Source organism: Silene latifolia, chromosome Y, assembly GCF_048544455.1.
Source record: "Silene latifolia isolate original U9 population chromosome Y, ASM4854445v1, whole genome shotgun sequence".
In the NCBI taxonomy this organism is placed as follows: Eukaryota; Viridiplantae; Streptophyta; class Magnoliopsida; order Caryophyllales; family Caryophyllaceae; genus Silene; species Silene latifolia.
The window spans coordinates 221,712,961-221,733,275 of NC_133538.1; the positions used below are offsets into that span (position 1 = coordinate 221,712,961).

At 40.4% G+C, this 20,315-nt stretch overlaps 1 non-coding gene across 1 annotated transcript; it reads right to left on the bottom strand.

The window, feature by feature from the left end:
• Window positions 1-7,144: 7,144 nt before the first annotated feature.
• LOC141634833 (small nucleolar RNA R71) lies at window positions 7,145-7,251 on the bottom strand. The gene has a single exon (XR_012539552.1). It is a non-coding gene; the product is annotated as a small nucleolar RNA R71 (small nucleolar RNA).
• Between the last annotated feature and the right edge of the window lie 13,064 nt (window positions 7,252-20,315).

Below are 20,315 nucleotides of genomic sequence, written 5' to 3' on the forward strand. Positions count from 1 at the left end.
TTCCAGGTTCACAACTTTCCTACTATCATATTCGATTGTTTCAAGCATGTGATCCGATGTAGCTTTCAATCCGGTAGACGCTATGATCTCGATAGTTATGATTCTTCACCCGCTTTTTAATTTTTCAAAGAAGCGATTTATGCCATACATTGGGAAAATCATCTTCATTATTATGGGAGAGTCGGTATTGTCGAGCTAGTGCAATTTTATACCACGATTAAGGTGGATACTGATTCCGGCTCACTCACCGCCGTTATTAATCAAAAACTGTTGTGTATTAGCATTGAAATTGTTGGTAGGATGTTTGAGGTTCCAACAACCGGGTTGTCTAAATTTCCTAAGGGTGGATCCCCGACTGTAGACGTGATTGCATCTCTAACCGTAACCAAGTTCTTGTGTCCAAGTGCTACTTCTTTTAATGTTCTCTTGGCTCGGGAACTTAAGATACATCATAGGTTCTTCTTTAATATCATTTATCGAACCTTGATACCGTGTAATGGAAGCCGTGGGAAATGATCCGTCTTGGACATGTGGTTGATCTATCAATTAGCTAATAATTTGTATATTAACTTACCCGCTTTAATGTTCTTTCATATCGATCATATTGCCAAGTTGGTTGAGAAGCGGAAGGTTGATAGTGCTATAGTTTTAGCTTATGGAATGTGGATGTCTTTAATTTTTGAAAAAATGAAAATTGTTGATTCAACAAGCTTTGGGGTTGAAAACTTGTGTGACACGATGACATCGGGTATGTTGTCGAAAATGTTCTTACAAATAAAAAATGGTAAGCTTGCTCGTAGATGGCCGGGTGGTAAGGCATCTAATGTTGGTTCTACATCGCTTGATTCCGCTTCTATTGCAGATCTCAACAAAAATATGAAGGAGATGATCAATCTCCAATGTGCACAATTGGATGAGATTTCTAGTTTGAAATTGGAGGTAGCGGGATTGCGTGAATAGCTCACGGAGGTAAAGGGTCAAAAAGATGAAGGTGGTGACGATGCCTAAACCAGCTTGATCAACTTAAGCCTACTATAAACCCTCTTTTGCCGAGCCTAAACCAAAGCCAAAGATCAAACAATTCGTAATCCTTTTGCTCACTTGACTTTTTATGTTTAATAATTCTGTTTTAATTTATGCTAATCTCGGTTATGTTATTGTTAGTTATTGAACAATTTGTTTTGTATGGCTCTAATCCCTATGTGCTAAATTTATCATATTTTTCCTACTTGATGATGTCAAGAGGGGGAAGTTGTTAAAATTATGCATGTGTGCTCTAATGACTCTTAGGCTTGCGTACACCGTAATTATGTTAACTTGCCGATTAGAAGTTCTACCTAGGTTAATTAAAAATTTGACCAAAGTACAATTTTTATGTAAATGAATCTTATTTTGATCATGCTTTGACTTGTGAATCTTGACCATGGATTAAGGGGGGAAAATCACACTTAATTTTATTTGTCTTGCCATCATCAAAGGGGGAAATTGTTGAAACCCGATTTGATAAGGCTTAACGTTGATGATGCCTAAGAAAAATTTATCTCATTGTTTATTTAATCATGTGCCTCTTATGTTTTAATCTTGTAGCTCAAGAGCTCTAATCGTCAATGAAGATTGCCCATGGATGATCAAAGATGAAGAATGTCATAGATAGAGTCATGGTGTTATAAGAGATCATTAAACTCGGATATTTAACTAAGTGCTTCAAAATACACAGTGCAGTCCACTGTGGTTTCTAGCTCGTGTTTGAAAGTAACATTTCAAAAATATTTAAACTCTTGAAAATCGCTTTCCAAACTTTTGGCAAACCTTATACACTTCAAAAAATATGGTTTGATCATTTAAATTGAGAAAAAAGCTTTTGATGTCTTGCAAAGAAGTTTGCTTGCACAAAAAGACACTTACCAAAACGGGTTGTTTACTTTTACAAATATGGCAATGTTTCTGTTTCCCATGAACACCCCCATTTATGTTCTTTCTTGATCAAAAACGTAACTCATATTGCTAATGTGTCGGCAGCAAGATTACTTTGATAATTAAACTAGACTACTTATGCTAGTGACCGAATTCTTGCATAAGGGGTCTCGGTTTACTTGAGCTAGAAACCGTCCCATTTGCTAGAGTTGCCCAAGCAAACTTTGTACAGTATTTTTAATACTTGGACAATTAGATTGTGTGATGTTTTAATGTGTGATGTATACACTACTTGGACATTATAAATAACATGGTAATTCATTTGGAAAAGTGTGCAACACAAAGATTTAAATCGAAAAAGACTTTAAGCTATTTAATACTCACCGTCGTTACTAATAAAAAACAGTTGTCTATTTGCATTGAAAGTGTTGGTAGGATGTTTGAGGTTCCAACAAAAGGTTTGTCTAAATTTCCTAAGGGTGGATGGCCGACTATAGACGGCATTGCATCTCTAACCATAACCATGTTCTTGTGTCTAAGTGCTACTTTCAAGTTGTCCGGGCAGTTAACAACCTCCATGATGCTCTCTATCTCTCGATGCCAGTTATCGAGCAAGTTTGGCGCACTTTGGTCCTCATAAGTGGTAGGGTTAAACTGGGAAATAGCGGTGCTTAGTTTGGAAGCATCAACAACTAGTTCCTTCTTCCATATATTCTTTAGGGCCTTAGTTAGGGCATCATTTTGCTCAATAAGGTGAGCTATCTCATCAATTCTCATCTCAGCGGCTTTAGTATAAGCGGCAGATCTCTTTGGCGGCATTTTGAGCTTCAATAACCAAAACAAACGTAAGCACAAAGCCTACGGCTAAAAATAAAACAATGTCGGACCAAAGAGGTACTCGGTCGAGTATCCTAAGGCACTCGGTCCAGTACAAGCCACTCGGTCGAGTACTCTAGTTACTCAGCAGAGTGCTTACACTCCAGCAGCTGATCCAAAAACCACATAAACTTCACTCGGTCGAGTACCTTAGACACTCGATCGAGTACGACACACTCGGTCGAGTACCCTCTATGCTTGGCCTAGTGGTCACAATCCTTTTGCTACTGTAAAATCACATATATCTTCACTTAGTCGAGTATCAGGGATAATCGGTCAAGTTTCCTCTACTCGGTCGAGTTCCCTGTCAAACTCGGTCGAATCATGCCAAAAACGATTCCCGACCTATTCCCGACAACCTATTGTAATCACATAGCCTATTCTCATGTTGCTATACTCAATAGTGCCAGGAAATAAACATTCCATTCATGTAACATGCCACACTATAACAAATTATATCCTTAACTTCAATTCTATATAATCCACATCATGATACTTCACTCTTTCATAGCATACACACATGCACTCTATACGTACATACAAACACACATATATTCATAATGTTCCCCCTAACACACCCCGTAGTGACAAACTCGAAATTGTAAGGGCCATAGTGCGGTCTTAGGACGTCTCCCAAACCATTGCGCTAGATCCAAATAACTCCTACCCGGGTTCATTTTAATTAAACATCCTACATTCATTGATTCATTGATTTTTGTTCCAAAATCGTCGCTCTGATACCACTTTGTAACACCCCTATTTACCAAAGTGCCTTACCAAGGCCTACCTTAGCGAATGGAGGTGCTACCACCTCGGTTTTTTGAGGTAATAAGCATTACAGTTACCATAATCAAACAGAAATGTAATAAATATGGTTTAAACAGAATTACAAAAATCCAAATCTCCAATGGAAGTATAAAAAACAACTAAAACTGCTAAAGTTTAAAGTCTACTAAAAGAACAGCGCAAGCTAAAGGCATGTGCTAGACTTAGTGGCGTCCCTTCCATCCCGAAAGTTAGCTCAACCATCCAAACCTCCTACACACCCTGCTCACCATTCCCCAATAGATCACCGCAGTTTTAAAAACAAAGAAGGAGTCAGCCAACCATACAATCAATCATAAGACAACCATTAAAATGTAACCAATCCAATAAATCTGTAACAATCAACCATTTCCAACTCCAAGAATTATTGTCTGAACCGATGCCCGAAACGACTACATCCCGGAGTGAGTAGTCCTGCTAGGTTACCCATCGCAACAAGTAACCCACTCCACTAGCGGTAGACCGCAATCACGCCACCTAAAGCTCCGCTCATCGCAACGTGTGAACCCAGATCATTAATGTGCACATCTGTGGACATGGGCCCACCTGCGTATGCCCAGCCGATCTGTGGACAATGGCTGCGGTCTTTTTGAAAGCCACGCTCGGCGGCGTAAAGGTGCTTTCGACCGGATCGCTTTAGATCGGTCGGTTTCGTCTCGGTAAGGGTCTCGAAACGATTAGAGATGTTCGGAGTCGCCACCAAGCATTTGTGGGATGCCTGGAACCCGTTCGAATTCCACTTTATACCTCGGTCAAATCGAAGCACAAAGCAGCGTTTGACATAGGTACTAAAGATAAGGAAATCGTCCCTCTTTAGCATCCTATCTCTAGAATGACTCTCGTACGCCCTGGATAAGGTCGTCCACTATCCAAAGTTTCTGAGTAAGAGGTGAAGGTACCTATTGGGAAGCCCTTTAATCAGACACCCAATCCCGCCCGCGTTTAGCGGCCTCTACTGATCGATCTTGGTTGGTTGAATGCAAAAGTTGATAAAACGGTTTAAATGCATGAATGCGTGATGTGACCATAATTGGCGCATATTTAGCCCCCGAATTACCATTATTTCCATGCTTTTTAGTGCCTATTTGAGTCATTTCTTATCTTTAGTTCTTTGTTTTGCATATTCTTTGAGATTTTGATCCCTTGGTAGGAAAGGAGTAAGAATCTTGCATTTTCATGGCAAAACGAGGCTAAATTGATTGTATTCAATGACCAAGCATCAAGAAGAGACAAGACTAGAAGGCCTTTGTACATATTATAGTAGAAGAGCAATGTTGAGAAAGGATCCTTGCGTCCCCAAGGAAATCCCCAAGGAATTTATGAAGAAAAGGGAAGAAAAGAAGAAGAATTGGCGACCAACAATCCGAACGGATTGCGGACAATCCGTCCGTCCGGCCTCAACAATCCGAGCGTCCCTCCTTGGTATCCGCTCGGATTCCCCCTCAACAATCCGAGCGTCCCTCCTTGGAATCCGCTCGGATTCCCCTACAACAATCCGAGCGTCCCTCTCCTGAATCCGCTCGGATTGCCCACCAATTCCGGCCGTAGTCCGACTCTAATCCGCACGGATTTGATGCAACCATGATTTCATTCTTCAAGCTACGAAAAGAGAAGCCCTTCTCTCAGAAAATACCGGGTCCTCCTTGCTCAACTTAAAAAGTGTAATTACTAGTTTAGCCCTTAGTTAACCCTAATGCATCCTCCTAATTTGCACTATAAATACCCCATTAAGCTAATTAGAGGAGCATGTTCTTCTTATCAATAATTAGTGTAGTTAATATCAATCAAATCTCTCTTCAATATTGTAATCAAGTATTAATCAAGTTTTAATCCAAGTTTTAGTTCTTTAATCTCTCTCTTGTTCTTCCTTTATTTTGGGTAATTGAAGATTATTTGGGTTATTATTGGGAGATTGACAACCTCTCAATCTAGGATTCAAGTACTTCTATTATTCTTGCTTTAATATTGGAATCATTAGTAGGTATAATCTCTTAATCCCTTTTTAATTATTGTTAATTACTTTCATTTATTCATCATGTTTCATTATGTTAGTATGATTGACAACCTTTCTAGCATGATCAACATGATAATGAGTGAGTAGTCTCTTAGCTAGGGTTTAATGGGTGATTAGGGGAAACCAACATGGGGAATGATTCATGCTTAAATCAATATGCTTTCATATCTTATTTGCTTGCTTGTTTTGATCTTAATACATGCACATGTTATATTTGATGAAATGCTAAGCCTATGAATCCTTGCATTTACTATCATCTTCTATCTTTTCAACTTGACTTGTAAGACATAACCCAACTCGAGTCTTGTTAGACCATGCATGTGTTGAGTAGGAAAGATTAAGTCGACTTGTAGGTGTTGTACAATCTAATCGATTCGGCTCCGGGACCCAAACTTTCCTAGGATTGTAAGATATAACCCAACTCAATCCATCACAACAATAATTGCTTGCTTATAATTTGAGAACATGTTTGTATGATCATATCCCATGATTTCCCTATGAACCCATAACACTCTAGTGCCTTTAATCAATTGTTTACACCCCTTATTCTATTCATCTTGCTAGTTTATTTTCATTGCTATTTTAGTTTAGTGACCTTCTACACCAACTCAATTTGTGACACCCCTAGACACTACTAGTTACAATAGAATTCTCATTTCAATACCCGTCCCTTGGGATCCGACCTTTACTTGCCTCTTTACTAATTGTAGAGTTGTTTGTGGAGTATAAATTGTGTTTTGTATCGACCATTGACCAACGACCACATATGCTTAATTGTGAACACGAAATGGTCTCGATCAAAAAAAATGGCGCCGATTTGTAGGGGGACGGTGTTTAATTGATTCAAGATTTCTTTTATTGTTATTAGTTGTATCTTTTTCACCTTGGGGAAGTAAAACTCCTCAAGGCTTGTTCTAATTGTTTTCGAGTTGTTTGATATTTTGCATGTCTAGAAGGTCACAAGGTGATTTGTTACCTTTTGACCGTGAAATCGAAAGAACCTTGACGAATAATAGGACACTTGTTAAGAGGAATTTGAGAGGTGTTGGTGAAGTTGTTCAACCCACTAGTGAGTTTGTCAATCCTTTCGCAATAGAAGGAGAAGAAAACCCATTACACAATATCCCACAAAATCCACCTACAATGCCTAAATTCTCGTCACACTCTATACCCACCGAGGAGAATCTACCAAATGGTACTCCTACACCGCAACATCTCACCGGTAATTTTATTGCCAAGTCCGCCTTCATCCAACTAGTTGAGAGGAGCCAATTCGGGGGAATGCCTAGTGAGGACCCTCATTCTCATATGGAAACCTTTTGCGATTATTGTGATGCTATCTCTCAAACGGGCGTGACTCAAGACCAAATAAGATGGGTCTTATTTCCTTTTTCGTTAATCGGCACCGCAAAGCAATGGTTGAAGGGCCTTGATAAGGCCACCCTTGGAATAGATTCTTGGAAGAAGTTAGCTCTAGCTTTCTACAAAAAATTCTACCCACCGGAAAAGACTAACATGCTAAGAGCTCAAATTACGGGTTTTAAGCAAAGGGATGAAGAATCTTTGTATGAAGCTTGGGAGCGGTTCAAAGGTATTTGTCGCTCATCTCCTCACCATGGACTTAGCGAATGGTTTTTAGTGCAACAATTTTGGAATGGTTTATATGAAGATTCTAGGAACATTCTCAATATGGGATCAAATGGAATGTTCACCGAAGTTGATGACAATCAAACATGGAACAAGATTGAGGAAATGGCGGTCCATAATTCACAATATAGTAGACCTCGCAAGGCTACTAGAGGAGGAAAGCATGAAGTGGACTCCGTTACTCAATTGGGTGCTCAACTTAGTGCTCACATTGACACAATCAACTTGAAGTTTGAACAAGCTATGGCTAGACTTGAGGAAAACTCAAAAAAATCAAAGCATCATGTCAATGCCATGACGGCATCCTCATCAATCCCAAGTGGGATATGTGAGAATTGTGGAACTTTGGGACATGACCCAAGTGAGTGTAGGGGAACAACCGAACAAGTTAATGCTTTCCAAGCTTACAAAAGTGGTACCCCTTATTCAAATTTTTACAATGAAAACACCAAGTTCCATCCAAATCTCTCATACAAAAGCCAAAATGTTCAAAACCCTCAAACAACATACACTCCACCACCCATGAGGAACCAAAATCAAAGACCCTTTTACAATCAAAACCAAGGTTACCAAAATCAAAATCCATACAATCACCAAAATGACCAAGGTTTTGATGTCCAAAAAGCGGTCCTCCAAATGCAAAAGAATCAACAAGAATTTTTCACTCAAATGCAAAAAGATAGCCAAGCAAAAGACACCACCATCAACAACATTCTAGCTCGTACCAAGATGTTGGAAACACAATTTACTCAACTAGCATCTTCAAGCTCACAAAGACAAAAGGGGCAATTACCACCTCAAATTAATCCCCCTAGACATGAAACGGTTAGTGCCATTCACTTGAGAAGTGGTACAAGATATGAAGCACCGAAGGAGCAAGTTGAGGATGAAGTTGTGAAAGCTAGTGAAAAGGAAGAAATTGTGCAAAGCCCCAAAGAAGGGGAATCATCAAAAGAAGAAAGTTCAAAGAAAAATGAAGACAAAGCCAAAGAAAAGGAGCCCATTGTGATTAGACTTCCTTTTCCAAGTCGTCAAGCCAAGCCCAAATTTGATGATCAACTTGGAAAGTTCATGGAGATTGTGAAGAACTTAGAAGTCTCAATTCCTTTCACGGAATTAATCAATCACGTACCGGCCTATGCAAAGTACATGAAAGATATCCTCACAAAGAAGAAGTTGATCCGGAAACTTGAGACTATCGCCTTCACTAAGGTGAGTAGTGCAATACTTCAAGGGAGTTCACCTCCAAAGTTAAAGGATCCGGGAAGCTTCTCAATACCGTGTACCATTGGCGACACGACGATCAACAAAGCCTTATGTGATCTAGGGGCTAGTGTGAGTGTCATGCCGTACTCGGTGAGTAAAAGGTTGGGAATGGGAGAGCTTAAATGCACCAATATCACACTTCAAATGGCCGATAGATCGACGAAGACACCATTAGGGATATGGGAAGATGTCCCCGTGCAAATTGGGAAGTTTTTCATCCCGGTGGACTTTGTCATTGTTGATATGGAGGAAGATTCCAACATTCCAATCATCTTAGGAAGACCTTTCCTACACACCGCGGGTGCGGTGATTGATGTGAAACATGGAGAGCTCACTCTAGAAGTGGGAGATGAAAGCATAACTTTTAATCTTGACAAGACCATGAGAGCTCCTCGTTTGCATGAGCCATGTTTCATGATTGATCATTATAGCCGAAAAGATGAAAGGAAGAAATCGGAACTCCAATGGAGGAAGAAAATTGAAGATGCTCCATTCAAAGAGCAAGTGAATTGTAACAAGGAGAGCTTGCAAAGCTCATCAAAATCAACCAAGGAAGAAGAAGATAGCCTCATTGGCCAAGAAAAGAAATTGGGAGAGTTGTCTCCATCTAAGCAAGAGATTTTCAATGATCAACTCAATGAAGTTTGTGGTCTTTGGGACGACGAATTTGAAGGGATCTTTAATCCCTACATTGGGCATGCCATCGATCATGATCAACAACAAGGGCCACGGTCTATTGAGGACCTCTACCATAACAATGAACAAGCTTTTGATTACTTCTTCAAGGTGTTGAGCAACATCAACAACACCTTGAACATGCCCCCTTGACATCTCATCAAGAATGAGAGTTTGGTGGAGTCCTCCCTAAACCACCACTTGTAAATATTTCTAACTCCCTAACTTACATTTCAATTCTTGTATTGCATTTTTTTTGTCATTTTTGGATTTTTATTTACTTTGATCAAAATAATTGTCATGTAAGAGAGAAGTGAGGGAGGGACTAACGATTTCAATTGATGTGTAGTGCTTTACCTTAGTGTGGGGATGGGAATTGCCTAGGCTATTCATGCCTTAGTAGTGCCCCCACAATGAAGAACACAAGAAATGAAGAAGAATGGAAGAATGGTAAAGGGAAATGCATTGTGCACGAATGAAGTGAATCCGGGTACAAAGGACCAGAATCCGAGCGTATTCCTGAAAATCCGCCCGTCTTCAACAATCCGAGCGTCCTGACCAAAAGACGCCCGTCCTGAGCTGAGCAGAAATTGAAAATTTCTTGACTGTTGAAGAATCCGAGCGGATTTCTGGGAAGACGCCCGTCTCACAGAATCCGTCCGTCTTGTGAACAAGACGCCCGTCTTTTGTTGAAGAAAACAAAGAAATTTCTCGGACTGAAATCCGTCCGTCCTGCAGCAAATCCGCCTGTCCCTACACAGAAGAATCCGAGCGGATTCCCCAGAATCCGCCCGTCTTTAGGCGAGCTTCTGAAAATTTTGAAGCTGCAGAATCCGCACGGATTGTGCCTAATCCGCACGGATTGTGCCTAATCCGCACGGATTGCCCCTGCGTTTTCGAAAATTTCGACTCTTTTAAATACCCTCCCACCTTCATTCCTTCAATCATTCATAAATAAACACTACCCTAAACATCAAAACCCTCATCCTCTCCATCACAAAAACAAAAACCCTCAACAAAATCCACCAAAATCAAATCAAACCATCCTTCAAACAACAAATCAATCACTCCATCTTCAATAAAAATCAAAACCAAGAACAAAATCTTCAACCTTTGAGTCGATTTTTGTTTTCATAAAGGCAAAGCCTTTCACCTTCAAATCGATTTGGGCATTCTACAAATTGAAGATTTTTGATTCTTTTCTTGGTTAGTTCATCAAATGGCAAGGACAAAGGGTGCAACAAAGGCACCAAAGGCAAAGGCTCTCTCTCAAAGGCAAAAAGCTCTCCAAACAAAGAAAGCTTTGGCAATGGTGGTATCAACACCAAATTTGGAAGTGCAACAACAACAACAACAAACTTCTATGGGAGCATCACCTTCTACTCCGGTAATCGATCAACTCTTGCATTATCCGGAGGTAACTTTTATTTCCGATACCCATAGAAAGACATTTGCCAAGTTTGCTATGAAATCAATTCAATCCACCAAATTCATATGTAAAGATGCTTTGGAGAAATTGGGTGTTCTTGAACAAACAAAAGCCTTTTTCAATGCCATGGGTTTGAAGAAATTGTTTGAAACAAAGGAATTGACATACCCTTCCCTTGTCTTGGAATTCTTAAGTTCTTTAAAAGTCACCAAAGTTGAGAATAGGGAAAATCTTGAGTTTCGTCTAGCTAACATTAGTAGACGCATTACCTTTAAGGAATTGGGTGAAATTTTGGGTCTTAGCGATGAATCGAGATATTTTAAGCATTATGGAAAGTATGACCCCGAGCCTCTTTGGGAGGCAATCTCCGGGAAGAAATTTGATGATTTTCATGCTTGTCGTGCTCTTTTGGTCCATCATCCGGGCATAAGAGTATGGCACAAAGTTGTGGGAAATACCATAATTGCTAGGAAAGACACCAATCATTTCACAAGACTTGATTTTATTCTCCTTGAATCGGCTTTGAATATCGGAAGAATCCATACCAAGCCTTTCAATTCTTTGAGGCTATTGGTTGATAGATGGCTCCATGTTGATAGTGGGAAGAAGGGTACAACCGTTATTGTTAATGGCGGCCTAGTCACGGTCCTAGCCAAGCACTTTGATCCTAATTTCAATAAGGATAGCAAGTACAAGGCAAAGGAAGGTGGCCATCTTATTGATATGCCTATAATGATTAACAAGTTCAAGTGGGTTGCTCAAAACCCCCTTGACACCAAGTGTGGATGGCTTACTAGTGAGGCTCGATCATTCACTTTACCCGCAAAGATTTGTTGTCTAAGTGTCCACCGGACCAACTATCTACTTCCCCTATCCGAAGAAGCCGAGTACATCATTCAACAACAAAAGGGTGATCATGAAACTCCCTCCTCTTCCATTGTTATACCGCCTTACCCCTTTGTGTATGAAGAGTTCAAACCGCAAGGAGTTGAAATTGGGAAAGACTATGTCACTCTTCTTATGCAAGCCATGCACAAGCAAGCTTATGAAGATCGGAAGAATGCTTATTTGGCTCAATATCCTCCCCTCTTACATTTAGCTAGGCAAGGACTCCTTGATCCATCTTGTCCTTTGCCTAGTTGGGCGGATAAACAAGCCTTGTTTCCGGGTGCATCTAGGGACGTGGTGGAAGACAATGAGGTTGTTGGAAATGGTGAAGAAATTGATGATAATATTGAGGAAGAAGCAAGTGGAGATGGAGAAAGAGATGGTGAAGATGATGATGAGCAAGATAATGAAGAAAGTGATGAAGAAAGTGCCAAGGAAAGTGGCAATGTGACCACTTCTCATGAGGGAAGTGATGATGATGATAGCATGATGGAAGACTAGCCTTGGAGACTCCTACACTCCCATGGTTTGTCTATATCTCTTTGTATTTTATTTCATTTTGATCATTGTTGGTTTAGTCCTAGCAACATCAAAGGACTCACACCTCGGTACCATTGAGGTGTTCTTTATTGTTCCCATTTGTAAAATCCAAAATAACAATCTAGTTTCATGCATAGCATAGTGTGTGCATGAACTATACCCATCCTTGACATTAGCAATAGTGTCTTATTTGGTTTGGGGAAGTTAATGCATACACAACGGGAGGTAATCTAAATTATCCTCTCCGTCATAACAAAAACCATGCATCATGTAGTATAGCTTAGTGTAGAATTGCATTTAGTATAGAAATCATGCATCATCTTTGCATAATTTCCATCATTTTGGCCATTGAGGACAATGCCCATATTAGTGTGGGGATGGGAATTCTAACACTTAACTTTTATTCAAAAACCCATAAAAATTGAAAAATTTCAAAAATCATAAAAATTGAAAAAATTGAAAAACCAAAAACAAGTTCATTTCCTTTGTATATATTGTCTTGTATATATTGTGTTTGTTTATCCTTGTTCACTTTGATTGACTACGCCACATCCGAGACATGAGGATATTGAAGACCGCATGGTATGATCTTGCCAATCTCCTTTTTCCTCTTTATGTTAATGACTATGTGGCTTTATTTTGATTGATGCGGTAAAAACAATGTGAATTTAGGATTGCATTTAGTTTATATGGCATATTAGTTGGTAGAATCATTTGCATTAGGATGTGTATATGTTAGTTGCATCATGGCATGTAGTTGCATGTTAGAAAAATTTTGCGAAACCGTCTATTTGGGAAGCTTGACAAGTATATATAGGCCCTAGTAGATGCTTTTTATTCTTAAGACTTTGCTTGTTAGAATTCTTGTAAAACACCCTAGGATGTGTCATGCTAGTATCCTTTGACCCATGGTTTAAGGCCTAGTCAAGAGTACCTTGTGGTGTGATAACTCCTTGGCTACCGTTTATTCCAAGGTGACCCTTGAAACCATGCATACATCTATCATTCATCCATGTTCTACCACATTTTTGTCATCAAAGGGAATGGGCACAAAAAGAAATCAATTTGAGTTCAATGAAATGAAAAGTGAAAGAAAGTTTGCAAAAATGCATCAAATGAAAAGAGGAGCAAAAATAGAACTCCTAAGCTTCAAATACAAGGCACCCTCGTTACTAATTGGGGTGACTTTGAAAATGTTCAAAAAAAGAAATGCAAAAAAGTTGTCAAGTATTGAAAAGCCAAAAATCAAAAAGAAATGGCAAGAAAGTGTTCTCAAATGTCAAATGCCAAATGAAATTGGGGGGGAAAAAAACAAAAACAAAAGCAAACTCCCAAAATGAAACTCAAATATCTATTGATCCCTTTATCCATCGTATCCATTTTTGTGCATGGTAGAGAGGGAACGACCCTTCTTCTTGTCTAGGCAAGAGGGGGAATTCCGCGATCCTCCAGTGTTTCTAACACCATAGGAAGTCTACTCTTGACAAAAGCATTTAACGATTGAGGACAAAGGTACCCTAGCTTGACACAACTTGGAGGTGATTTATTGGTATCCTTCTAGGCTTAGTAGTTTGAACAAATTGCATCTATGAAGGATTGTGTACCCTTGAATTGCTTCCCCTGTAGATAATTTCCGCCACTTAGATGAGGAAAGTGGCTATTCTTTTTGTAGATGCGTCCATTATGTGATTTTATGTGCTTTAATGTTTGGATGTGTCGCCATTTTGGCAAGACCCACCTTGCCTTGCAAGAAGGCATCCTACCTCATGGTTGTCTTGTTGTGAGTTGAAGGGGCGGAGTGAGACCCGCTAATTGTCTCATATCGGCTATTATTATTAGGATAGGTTAGTTTTGGTCCTAGTCTTTGTCACCTCTTTACTCGGGACGAGCAAAGGTTCGGTTTGGGGATATTTGATGTGACCATAATTGGCGCATATTTAGCCCCCCGAATTACCATTGTTTCCATGCTTTTTAGTGCCTATTTGGGTCATTTCTTATCTTTAGTTCTTTGTTTTGCATATTCTTTGAGATTTTGATCCCTTGGTAGGAAAGGAGTAAGAATCTTGCATTTTCATGGCAAAACGAGGCTAAATTGATTGTATTCAATGACCAAGCATCAAGAAGAGATAAGACTAGAAGGCCTTTGTACATATTATAGTAGAAGAGCAATGTTGAGAAAGGATCCTTGCGTCCCCAAGGAAATCCCCAAGGAATTTATGAAGAAAAGGGAAGAAAAGAAGAAGAATTGACGCTGACCAACAATCCGAACGGATTGCAGACAATCCGTCCGTCCAGCCTCAACAATCCGAGCGTCCCTCCTTGGTATCCGCTCGGATTCCCCCTCAACAATCCGAGCGTCCCTCCTTGGAATCCGCTCGGATTCCCCCTCAACAATCCGAGCGTCCCTCTCCCGAATCCGCTCGGATTGCCCAGTTAATTCCGGCCGTCCCGACTCTAATCCGCACGGATTTGAAGACAAAGACGGATTTCATTCTTCAAGCTACGAAAAGAGAAGCCCTTCTCTCAGAAAATACCGGGTCCTCCTTGCTCAACTTAAAAAGTGTAATTACTAGTTTAGCCCTTAGTTAACCCTAATGCATCCTCCCTAATTTTCACTATAAATACCCCATTAAGCTAATTAGAGGAGCATGTTCTTCTTATCAATAATTAGTGTAGTTAATATCAATCAAATCTCTCTTCAATATTGTAATCAAGTATTAATCAAGTTTTAATCCAAGTTTTAGTTCTTTAATCTCTCTCTTGTTCTTCCTTTATTTTGGGTAATTGAAGATTATTTGGGTTATTATTGGGAGATTGACAACCTCTCAATCTAGGATTCAAGTACTTCTATTATTCTTGCTTTATTATTGGAATCATTAGTAGGTATAATCTCTTAATCCCTTTTTAATTATTGTTAATTACTTTCATTTATTCATCATGTTTCATTATGTTAGTATGATTAACAACCTTTCTAGCATGATCAACATGATAATGAGTGAGTAGTCTCTTAGCTAGGGTTTAATGGGTGATTAGGGGAAACCAACATGGGGAATGATTCATGCTTAAATCAATATGCTTTCATATCTTATTTGCTTGCTTGTTTTGATCTTAATACATGCACATGTTATATTTGATGAAATGCTAAGCCTATGAATCCTTGCATTTACTATCATCTTCTATCTTTTCAACTTGACTTGTAAGACATAACCCAACTCGAGTCTTGTTAGACCATGCATGTGTTGAGTAGGAAAGATTAATTCGACTTGTAGGTGTTGTACAATCTAATCGATTCGGCTCCGGGACCCAAACTTTCCTAGGATTGTAAGATATAACCCAACTCAATCCATCACAACAATAATTGCTTGCTTATAATTTGAGAACATGTTTGTATGATCATATCCCATGATTTCCCTATGAACCCATAACACCCTAGTGCCTTTAATCAATTGTTTACACCCCTTATTCTATTCATCTTGCTAGTTTATTTTCATTGCTATTTTAGTTTAGTGACCTTCTACACCAACTCAATTTGTGACACCCCTAGACACTACTAGTTACAATAGAATTCTCATTTCAATACCCGTCCCTTGGGATCCGACCTTTACTTCCCTCTTTACTAATTGTAGAGTTGTTTGTGGAGTATAAATTGTGTTTTGTATCGACCATTGACCAACGACCACATATGCTTAATTGTGAACACGAAATGGCCTCGATCAATGCGCATCCAATGATTTAAACCTAACATGTGAGCTTTCTAAGTTGGTTGATTTAATCCAAGTATCAAGTATAAGATGTCAAGTTGGATTAATGATTGATTTGCATGCAAGACGGATATTAAACATCCATTTACCGTATTAGGTTTAGGGTTCATAACATGATCCATTTGTCTTAGTAAGGCATTTGGCAAATATGGTTTGAATAGTCATCTGATATGTCCTATATCCGGGTTAACCGGAGTCGGGATCGTCCTGGACTAATGCTGGAAGGGAACAGGCCCTGTACCAGACGGCTACAAGAGGCGCGAGCCAGCCGGCGGTGTAAGGGGCCTCCCTCTGGTTTTGAAAATGAGAAAGAAGAGGCCTTCTTGAGGCGCGGTTTAACCAATGGCTGTATGCCGTGTTCTGGTTGTTTAGAAAACGTTATAAAATGTGTGAAAATGGGTATTTGGACCCGGTTTGATTTTGAAAGGGTCGGTTAGACCGTATTTGTTGATTTAAATAACTAGACTCGAATAATCATCATTGTTTGATAATATTCGATGTCGGGTTCGATTTGACAAGTTTAACATGAATAGTTTTGAAAATGATTATGGACTAATTGTTTTAAGTCCATTTTGAATGTAATTAGTCGATACTCATCATCGTACCCGGGTTAAAATCCGGCATGGTATATAGAACCAAGGATGATTTCGTGTTGGTGACTAATATGTTTGTTTTGAAAATGCAAAGAAATGAAATAAAAGGCTTTAAAATACCTCTTAAATGTCATTAACCAAATATTATCACCGAAACACGGATTTAACCGTCATGGTATGAAGAACCAAGGGTGAAAAATGCTTTATGGTTAAAACATGTGAAATGAAGCAAAAGGTTTCGAAAATACTTGAAATGGTAAAAACCGATTACACATATGAAAATGGATTAAGGGAAATGACGAGAACAAACACGGTTGATCTCTGGTCTAAGCACACCATTTAGGCGCGAGCCTGTTGGCGACCTAAGGGGCTTCTGCCTCAGGCCAAAAATCAGTTTTGGCTCGTTTATTCCATGTTTTGTTCATGTTATGCATGTTTTAGCATGTTAAAGTCATGAAACGAAAGAAAACATAATAAAAGAGGATTTTTACACCCTCATACTTACATGTTTGGTTATGGCGAGTGAACGACGCAAGTGTAACAACTTGTTTGATCGGAAAAAACTCGGTTTAAAACTGTTTTGGTAAGTAAAAGAGTGTTTTAAATGTTTAGTGATGGTGTAGTGGTCAAAGTGGTCGGACAAGTGGTTTAATGCACGATGACGGTACCAAACAATGTGTAAGGCTCGTGTTTATGATCGGTAGGTCGTAAACACGCGTCGGGTTGTGACTTTAGAAGTCGAGTCGAGAATTTTAAGGGAGAAAAGTGGGGGCGGACACTCGCGTAAGTCTCAAATGGGCGATATTTGAGGGGTATTTATAGAAGAATGAGTGGTTGTATGAGTTTTGAGCGACGTGGCCACCAGGGCTGCTCAAAGAGGCGCGAGCCACGTCGCAGCACTTCGAGTTGTGTTGTCACTATCATAACAAACGCAATCATGATTTGTTCTATCCTAGGTTTTGTAGTCACATGTTTGATACTTGACCATTCATGAATTCGGGAAAACTTAGTATAGAAGGCTTGAGATATTTTGTTTTTGTGGTTGACTCGGTTTGACTCGTTGTTGGAGTCAGGATTTTGAATTTTCGAGACGGGTTTTGGCTCGGTGTCGGTTTTGACTCTAGTTAGTGTCATTGCGACCCCGTCGTTGTGCACTAAACACTCCAGGTATTTTTGAAATGTTTTAAAATGTTTTGTTTTCGAAATCGTTTTAAGTTCTCCGACGTAAAGTTGTACAAAACTGTCGATCAAACGCTGCGATCCCAAAACATGTTGTAGTCCGATAATCATCGGGTGTTTGTTGGAGTCTCAGCAGATACCGGGTATCTATAGAGCCCCCATTTTGACTGAGGCTTGGACAGGGCGAAAGTCAAAGTAGAGTCCCCAGGTCAATCGAAGATTACAACCTGAAGACGCGAGCGACGTCGAGGCGGCTCGAAAGGATTCAGGCCAAAGACCTGCCGTCGGGAAGGGCGACGCCGAGGCGACTTGAGGGTACGAGTCCAGGACCTATCGTCGGGAACAGTTTAGAGTCTGTCGACTGACTGTGCGGGTCGTTTAAAATCCGTTAGAATACGTACAAAGTCTCGCCAGCCATAAGAAGGAGTCATACCTGAGGCATCTTCGGATATGTCCTTGCATGGTTGCGGATAAATGCTCGCCAGCTTTGGTGCTTATATGAGGAGGGCTCGCCAGCAGCGGTGCGTTGTAAGGCTCGCCAGCCGCGGTGCGTATGTGAGGAGGGCTCGCCAGCCGCGGTGCGCTGTAAGGCTCGCCAGCCGCGGTGCGTATGTGAGGAGGGCTCGCCAGCCGCGGTGCGTTGTAAGGCTCGCCAGCCGAGACAAGGAAATATACCCGAGGCATCTTTGGGATGTATCCCTGGAAAGGTAAGGAAATGTACCCGAGCCATTTTCGGGATGTATCCTTGATGTGGTAAGGAAATGTACCCGAGGCATCTTCGGGATGTATCCTTGATGTGGTAAGGAAATGTACCCGAGGCATCTTCGGCATGTATCCTTGATGTGGTAAGGAAATGTACCCGAGGCATCTTCGCGATGTATCCTTGAAAAGGTTGCGGACAAAGGCTCGCCAGCCACGGTAAAGGCCGGTTAATGGACCATGGGAATAGCCGCGTCGAATGGGCTTGTTTCGAAAGTAGCGAACTCGTGATGTTGCTGGGGAAATAGCGAGTATGGATTCTCACTATCACTGTTTTTCTGGAATGAGCGGGTTCCGCGAGGAAGCCCCCTGCTGGCATTTGAAGGAATAGTGAATTTGGAATTTTCACCATTCGATTTGAATTGACGGTTTATGTGCCGCCGTTGAATTTTGAAAATAAATAGTGAATTTGGAATCTTCATTATTAATTGAAGTGACGGTTTATGTGCCGCCGTTGACATGTTGAAAGAAATAGTGAATTTGCAATTTTCACTATCGATTGAAGTGACGGTTTATGTGCCGCCGTTGACATGTTGAAAGAAATAGTGAATTTGGAATCTTCACTATCGATTGAAGTGACGGTTTATTTGCCGCCGTTTGCTTGAAAATAGCGATTTTAAATTTTCGCCATTTGTTTTTGTCTTTTTTTCGAGGAAATGACAATATTCGATATTGTCAATGAAAATTTCGAAGTCTGTTGCGGAAAATTGGGCCAAAGCCCAAATTTCGCTGAAAAAGAAAGGGGAGGCCTGGTTTAGGCGCGAGCCACCTGGCGATACAAGCCGGCTTCCCTATTTTTTGTTAAAAAGACGCGAGGTTGAATTGCAGATGAATATTCATCTTCAACCTCGCAATTTCGCCCAAAATCGGCATTGACGGACCTTCAAGCTTGCTTTCATCCGTGCCATTGTCAACAAATGTCATCTCAAGGTAAGTATTTCCCATTGAATCCTTTCAAATTTGTTGATTGTTAGCTAGATTGAATTAGGACGGATTTTGCCCTAAAAATCGAATTGGGCGTTTTTGCTTGAGCCAATTTTGAGTAAAATTTATGTTTGCATTAGGTTAGAAACCTGTTTAGGAGTATAGGGGTGCTTTTAGTTTGCATTTTGGTCCCCGTTCCCGCTCCCTATGCTCGAAAAACGTGATTGAGGCGAGAAACCGTCTCATTTCACAATGCCAAGTTTATTTGCTTGGGTAGTGGGTCCCACTAGGTTGCATTGTAGTTGGGAAAACCCGTGTTTGCCATTTAAGGACCTTCATTGGATGTTTGTGGGCAAGATTGAATTTTTGCCTTTGCGACGGTCTTACGTCTGACAAAATAAGCGCTTGTTTGGGCTTGAATTGAGTCAGTCTGCCTTGAAATGGACCTTATTGGTATTTTGGGTCACCTTGAGGCGTGATAAAATCACGTTTGCCTTTTTGCGGTCGTTTTTGAATTTTTGACCGGCTCGGGCTCAAATTAGCGTATGAATTGCCTTTTTGAACCGTAGAAAAATCCCCATTGTGTCGGGAATGTATTTTGGGTTGTTGGCAGACCTTGTATGGGTCTTGAAATGCCGTTTTTTGTGATTTTGACTCGTCTTTTGGTTCAAAAGAGGGGCGAGTCCTTTTTGTTTGTTTGTAATGGTTTGGGGGCGGGATTGCCCCTCGTTTTTTGTATTGCAGGTTGTTTTTGTTGTTTTTGGATTTGTCCATTTCATGCCGTCGTAATGCCGAAATTTCGGCTGACGTTTTTTGTTGTTTTTTATTGCAGGATATCATTTGGGACCGATGGGGTCCGTTGTTGAGGCTTTGGAGGAGGAAGTCGATCCCGGAGGGGAAGTGTCGACTGTTTTTTGTTACAGGCTTGGTTGTGTTCCTCCCTGGCGGCCTTTGTCCGGCCAACGATCGGGTATCGATCGTTCGTCGTTGTCTGTAGAGATTCGGATAGGCGGCCAATATGGCTG